Genomic DNA, 7,988 nt, shown 5'->3' with positions numbered 1-7,988 from the left:
CAGGTCTGCATAATTAGGTGCCATTCATATTCTTGCTTTCTTTGCAGGGGAGGTTGAGCTCATCCCTGGAAAATATTCACACACACACACACACACACACACACACACACACACACACTCAACATTAAAGTGAAGAGCCTTTTCTCAAACTTCGGAGTTCTGCCCACTTTGTGTTCATAGTGAGCAATGGATACATAGCATCACTGGTCATTCTAGCCTCTCAGTTTACAACCATTCATTAGTCAAAAAGTTCTTGCTGGATGGTGGTGTCCACCTTTAATCCCAGCACTGGGCAGGCAGAGGCGGGTAGATCTCTGTGAGTTCCAGACCAGCCTGGTCCACAGAGTGAGTTCTAGGACAGCCAAGGCTACACAGAGAAACCCTGTCTCAAAAACAAAACAACAAAACGAAACAAAACAAAACAAAAATCTTATCAGATCTTTAATCCAAGACCCACTTTGATACACTAACTCCTTAGGAAATGTGTACAGAGAGGGCAGACCACCAGCCTGGACATCTAGAGCTGAGCATTTCTAACACTAATAATGTAAGTAGCTCTGGAATCGCTATATACAGGGTCAGTACATACATCTGTAGAGGGTCCAGTATAACCACACTTAAAGTTTTACAAGGGGCATTATGATAGATGTCCAAATGCTCCCAGAGTCTAATTCTGGTGGCTTCTTCTTCAGGATAAAATGATGGAAAATGTACTGAATTCTGTCTCTTTGGGAGTCTTGAGCCAAGCCACTGTGTAACCTCAAACACCACAAGTCAAATTTTCCCTATTGCATGCTGGCATCTCTACACACTGAGAGTTGCCAAAGCTGTAGAATGCCTATTCGCTAGCCTCTCTTTCTAGTAGTAAAGCTAAAAAACAAAAAGTACATATGTTAAAAAATAATGCTGGCATCATAGGATTTTTAAAAATTAAATATTTGAATGAAATAGGAATTCTTAAGCTGGTCTGTATTTTTTATATGCATGTACTTATAAATAAAAGGAGACAAGTTTAAGTCCACATTCTTTATGTAGTACACATACAAGTTTCATTCACATTTAAGTTTTTAAAAAATTAAAATAGAAGCTAAAAACAGCCAAATTCTGCCATAATATCCTTGTTCAACTAAGTGTCACACACAACTTTGCCTTTAAAAGTTCCCAAGGTAAATGGAAACCAGTTTTTCATAATTAGAAATAAACTATTTAGGCCGAAGACCACAATTATCCTAGTATCCTATAATTTGCGTATTTTACATAGCAATTTCCAAAGTCAGAAAGTGTGTATAAATTGTCAGGTTTGTGTATTTGTTTTCAATCACTCTGGGGCGGGGGAGGGGGAGCCGGCCTTTCCCTTCTTTTGAGTAGCACTCTTCAAAGGAAAATGGTGGAATTCTCACATTCCCAGCCTCGTGGCTGAAATGATCTAATTAAAAAGGCTACACAATTTACATTGGGAGCTTCAGAACCAGAGGGTTTAAGTTTGGGGACAGATGATGTCAGAGCAGTCTGTCAAAATCCTCTAGCCTCCTCTCACCCCAGCGGCATGTGTTTGATCTGGCTTTGTTAAAATGCCAATTTAAAATCTGAATAAAACTTACCATGTTGAAATAATGATAAAGAAAAATACAATGCTGTTTGAAGAAGGCCTCCCCAAAGTGCTAAAGCAGTGTTAAATACTGTTTTATGCTGGACATGGTGACACACACCTTTAATCTCAGCACTTCAGAGGCAGAGGCAGGCGGATCACTGTGAGTTCGAGGCCAGCCTGGTCTATAAAGAGAGTCCAGGACAGCCAAGGCTACACAGAGAGACCCTGTCTCAAACAACAACAACAACAAAAATATATACTGTTTTATTTGGGGTTGGTGGTGAGATGGAATGACTTATAAAAATATACAAATTACAAAACTCCCCAGACTCTGAGAAGCTAGCTATATCTGAAACCCAGAAATATCTGGTTTATTATTTTGTGATTGCCCATAGATAGTCTTACAAAGCCCCAGCAAACCTCCAAGCACTGGCAGCTGTCATTTATGCCACACTTTGAAAATAAGCAAGGCTCTATTATTAAGAAGTTTCCCAGTGAGGTGTTGGGGCCCAGTCCACTGGGCCTTGGGAGGCAGAGGCAGACAGACCAGCCTGTTTACATAAATAGTTCCAGGGCAGCCATAGTTAGGAAGAGAGACCCTGCCTCCAAAAAAACAAAACAAAACAAAAAAAAAAAAAACAAAGCAAAAAAAAAAAAAAAAAAAAAAAAAAAAAAACCAGGCAAGAAGAAGAAGAAGAGGAGGAGGAGGAGAAAAAGAAATAGAAAGTAAATAAATAAAGTAAATAAATAAATAAATAATAGATGGGGTGGTGGTGGTGATGGTCCACAACTTTAATCCCAGCACTCAGGCGAAGGCAGACCAATCTGAGTTTAAGGCCAGCCTGGTCTACAAAGGTTCTAGGACAGCGGAAGCTACACAGAGAAACCCTGTCTTGAAAAAACAAAACACAAGCAGGGTGGTGGCTTTAATCCCAGCACTTGGGAGGCAGAGGCAGATGGATCTCTGTGAGTTCAAAGCCAGCCTAATCTACAAAAGCGAGTCCAGGACAGCCAAGGCTACACAGAGAAACCCTGTCTTGGGGGCGGGGGCGGGGGGCGGGAAAGCAAGTGTCTTCACTTTTTAAAATAAAATTCTTTAAATGAAACATTAAAAAAAAAAAAAAAAAAAAAAGACAAGCCAGGGCATTTCCATATTAGAGTAACAACTTGGAAAGTGTCAGGCCGCACCTGCAGCCAGTCTGTCGTCACTCATTTTAAAGCGAACTAAAAGCAAACGCAATCTTATCCTGGCTTGTGCCGGAATCAGATTCTCCGCCACGTTCCACGCCGCTGCGGGAAAATGCGTGGAATGACCTGGGTAAAGGGACTTAAGACAGAGCGCTGGCAATAGCTCGGGTTTTGCATGGCAGAAAGTTTTGAGGCGTCCTTCCTAGACTTCCAGGAGACTTCCTTCAGTTTAGGAGACTCTCTGTCTCCATCAGCCTCTAAATTCCGAATGGGAAGGAGCCAGATCGACTCCCCGCCCCCTGGCCCGGCAGGATTTGGCGCCACAGCGCGCAGCGGGGACCGTCCATCCCCAGGGGACGCCCTGTGCTCGGCGCCGCCCCCAGGATGGACTCTAGCCACCGGCCTTGGCCCTCCCGGGAGCTGGGAGGATCAGAGTCCCTGGGACAGGGGCCTGGACATACAAATGTCCAGAAGCTCCCTGATGTCCCTTTCGTGACGTCAGGAGGCGACGCACACCTGTTTGCTCAGGTATGGTCCATTTCAGGCAAAGACACCGCAACTAGTGGCCAGACTCTTCTAGAGGCTTGGCTGAGCCACTGGGGCACTTGTCCTCCTGCAGATTAAGCTGGCGAAGGAGCAGCAGCCTCGGGCCAGGAGCTGCGTGCAGAGCCCCCTAGGCTTGCAACTGTTGCCTTTAGGGCTGGCTGCGCTTGCGGCCCAACACAGCCTCTGCTCTCGGAAAAGGCATCCGAGCTCTTGGGTCCATGAGACACAGCCTCCTTTATGCACAAATACAGAAAAATTGTCCCAGGAGAGGAAGGATGCGGGAGGGGGCGCTGCGACAGAGCGAGATAATGTCAACAAGCAGCCTAAAGAGTGGTTTTGGGCGGGGGCAGGGGGGCGGGACAGGGGAAGGGGGTGGGTAGGCAGGATGGAACGGAGAGAGAAATTTCCTTTCACCTAATTTAGGGGAAAGCTGAAGAGTAGCTGCAGATTGTAGACGTCAGCCTCCGTGGCCACACTGGTTAGGAACACAAGTTGCTTTTCCAAAGGACCCCAGGTCAGGTGCTCGCACCATCTGGTATTGGGCTGCTCTCAATACCCTGTAACTCCAGGTCCAAGAGAACCTAAGCCTCCTTTTAGCTTCTGCAGGCATCTTCACACGACTCACACGTAAGAAAAAAAAAAAAAAACTGAAAAAAAAAATTGCTTCAAGTGCGTAGTAGCGGGACGAGACAAGCAAAAGAGCTGGTTAAAATGTTGATCGCCAGACCCAGTTCCCACAATTTTCAGCAGAATTATGTAAAGTGGCAGCTGAGAGTCTGAATAATCTAACAAATTCCCAGTTGACACCGACTTTCCCCTGCAAAGCTTGCAGGCTGGCGGTACTTGTTGTCTTGTTTTGTTTTTCTTCTTCAGTCCTGGGGATCAAATCCAAGGCCTCCCGATGCCAGGCAAGTGTCATGGAGTTAAATCCTCTTAAAATATTTTTGCTTCGTCCCTACTTGGAGACATTCTTATGTAATTCCACCAGAAAGCTGCTTGGGCATCAAAACTGGAAAACTCTCCAGGCGACCTTGTTGTAGAGCAAAGCTGGAAAGCCGAGGCTTTTTAGTCATTCATTGCTCCCTGGAAAGCTTTTTAGCTGGCGAAGGGGCCGGGGTCACCTCATCTTAGGCATTTAAAGATCCTGCTAATTCCCAAGTCCATGAAAAACACACTGTCACGTCTGACAGAGCTCTTGCCCAAGTGGCCAAGCATAGCGCCTACTCTGTTGTCATGAGCTGTATGGGACTTATTTCTTGAAGGCCTTCAACTAGTGTAAATGAGAATTCCACAGACTTTTCAGACTGAGGTGACAGACATGGGGACTCTCCAATTCAGGGTGGCTTGGATGCACAGAAGTTCAAATGTACATGGATGCTGACCCTGCAATAAATGTTCATAGAACGGCCAGCTTTGAATACTCTGGTACAAACTCAAATGTTGTTTATACTAAAGTGTGTAAAGTGATACCAAGACCAACAAAGAGCAGTCTAAAAGGAAGAATTCCTTCTTTTAATTTGTTGTTATCTTTGGTTTTTTTGAAATGCACTGGAGAGGCAGGCAGAGGCATCTGGGTGAAACCCTCCAGTCACAGGTGAGCTTGGCCACACAAAGCTCCCCTCACCCCATTTTAGACCTGGATAACTTTGGAAGAAGACTCCAAGGCTTGTGGGGGAAGGCGAGGATCTCTCTCAGTGTCTTAGGACAAACCTTTCCAGTTTTGCCTAGGCTCTTAGTGGGTGCCACCTGGCTCTACCTTAATCCTTCCCCCTCCAGAACAAATTCGGGAGAACGTCCTCAGGTGCAGGAGGCAAAATCCACTAGCATCAGTCAGAAATTTCTAGAGTATCCTTGCCATCAAGGACGCTCACAGTTTCCAAGAATTCACGCATCCCCTCCATGCCCCGCCCCCGCACCCATTTTCTCACCTATTTTAAAAGGCCTTAAGGGCAACTGAGGATTTGAGGAAAGTTAGTATTGGAGTTAAGAGAACAACAGGTGGTCTCATGCCAAAGAGCCAGGAGAGGGACTCTGTACCTAGCTTGGCCTAGTCCTGGGTGCTGGCTGAGCTCTCCTGCCACACCCCTGCTCCAAAGCCCAGGGTACCCCGGTCTTTCTTGGCCTGTCAGGACAAGACATGATGGAACTCTCAGTGGCCAGGTGATTTACTCTTCAAGGAAGTTAGGGCAGTCTCCATTTCTTCTGTGCCTCTCACACCACCCACCACACCACACCACACCACGCGCGCGGTTTTCTGGAGTTTCGCTCCTGGGCAGATCACTTTATGACAGGGTGTGACAAGTGGTGATTTTGTTCCTCTTTTGATGGCAGGATTGCTTTGTAAACAGAAGCACAAACTGGTTCCGATAGTGGTTCCGCACCAGTGCACCAGCAGTCCTGGCACAGCGGGGCGGCCGAGGCAACCGCTGCACCTGTCGCCCAGGGCAGAGAGAGCCGGGAGGCCAGGCGAGAGAAAGGTCTGCACCCAGCGGTGGCGTGCTCTTCCAGCCTGCAGGGCACGAATCCAGCCACTGGGCCTTGCTTCCCTCTGGTGCACACCTAGGGCCTTTTGCCCAGGATGGCTCTTTCTTATGGCACCCGGGAGCATCAGTGTAGAACAGCCCAGGTGTACTCCAGAGTCGCAGGTCCTGATTTCAGCAGCATCTTTCTCCTTAGACAAATTTTCAAAGTGATGTAGCTTCCCCCTCTTGTGGTTTCTTGGTAATCCTCTTCTTTTGCCTTAATCCTACTGGAGAGTCCAGAGGGCTTTAGGGTCCTGGAGACCTAGCCTCCGGCACAGTGGGAAGATGCCACTTATTGCGCCCCCCCCCTACACACACACACACACACACACACACACACACACACACACACACACACACACACACACACTTTCCAACCTCCCTTCCTGGTCTGGTCCCTAAGAACTAGTTTACTACTCAAAGTTGAGTTTAGCTTTCTCTGGCCTAAGGGCAGCCAGGAAGATAAGCCACTGCTGCGAAAGAGGGCGGTGCTCACGATCTGCGCATTGATTCCCGACCCTCTAAAGGGAAAAGGGAAGGGCACACAGGTCACCACACCAGTGACTACAGAGTTAACCTGCTGCTCGGTCTTGGATCCAGGTTTCTCAAGTACTTTTAAGGAACTTCAGAGACCAACGCTGGACGTCCTGCAGCAGACGACAAATGAGAAGTGACAAGAAGAGTCGTGGTGGCCCCAGGGTAAAAGAAAACGAGGTGCAGAGAGGAGTATGAACACAGTATTCCTTTTGCGGTTTGGGGGCTGGTGGCGCTAAAGGGGAGCTTCGGGAGGTATGGATTCCTGCGTATCCATCTAATACTTCAGTCTTGGCAGAACTCCAGCTCAGCTCTACCAACAGCTGGAGTTGTGTGTCATCTGTCACGCGATCAATCTCCTTTACCCGGCCTTTCTGGGAGAGCGCTTTCTGGAAGCGCACAGAAAGTTTGCGTTGTGGCGCTAACTCGTAGGGCCCTGTTAGCTGCGGAGCCTGCCTGCTGCGATACTGGGCACTTGAGCCTCTCTAGGAAGACTGCCTTAAGCCTGGTGGGGAAATAAAGCGGGGTTGGGGGGTGGGGTGGAGGGGTGGGGGGAGTTGGGGGAGGGGCGGCTCAGGTTCGATCCTTCAATCTTGTCCTGGACACTGAGGGTGTTTGAGTCCCTCTGCGCCGGTAGAAGACAGGTGAAAAGCAGGTACAGATATGAAAAGGCTGTGAGGCAGGAAGTTGGTGTCTTGGGGGAATAGGAGTCAGCCAAAGTCTGGATGGACGGGGTTTGAGGAAGGAGTCCTGGGAGGGCTCCAGACAAACATCTCAGCCTTGGTGGGTCTGTGGTGAGGAGAATGGAGCTGATCTCATCTTGACTTGAATTGGTTTTGGGTGCTGTGAATCCAAGTTGTGTTTGGAGAGGAAGGACTAAACCTTTAGCCTCTGAAGTGCTCACGTGGTCGTGCTCTGACAGTCATGTGACTTGCAAAAGGGGTTTGCTCAGGTTCCCTTCCTGAATTCTCACCAAATGTTCATTTTTAAACGAGGAAACTGGGTTTCAGGTAAGTTCAGAATCTTCACCCAAGACCACTCAGTCAGCAAATGAAATGGGCGGAACTGATGTGCACCCTGAAGTTTCTCTGGGAAGCTTAATTCCAGCTCTTTGCTCTTTTCCGGTCTTCTTCCCTCCACCCTCCGGGTGTCTAATGAGAGATACCCAAGATGTTCCTTCCCAAGGCCCAGGCTCTTTGATTTCTAGTTTCCCTACCCACTCTAAGCAGCGATTGACTTTGCACACACACCACCACTGACGACTTTGCTTGTCTCTTACTGCATGCATCGCTTTGCCGGCCAAAACACCCAGGGTGGAGATGGCGCTCCTCATGCTCCACCCCAGCCCTGACTCACGCCTGTTTCGTCTTTCAGGGCCAGGCCGGGCCCACTCAGGAGGTGCGCGGTGTTACGTTAGGGAAAGGCAGGGCTGAAGGGATCTGTAACCATTGCTCATTTGTAAACGAGCACAGCGCCCCCCAAGGGAACCACAAGGAGCTGCAAACACTGCCTCCACGTGTGTCGTGGAGTGTGTGTGTGTGTGTGTGTGTGTGTGTGTGTGTGTATTTCACTAGCCTTCATTTCAACAGCCTGTTAAAAAAACGGGG

This window comes from Acomys russatus, chromosome 3, assembly GCF_903995435.1.
Source record: "Acomys russatus chromosome 3, mAcoRus1.1, whole genome shotgun sequence".
Lineage (NCBI taxonomy): Eukaryota > Metazoa > Chordata > Mammalia > Rodentia > Muridae > Acomys > Acomys russatus.
Note: the sequence above shows the minus strand (reverse complement) of the source record.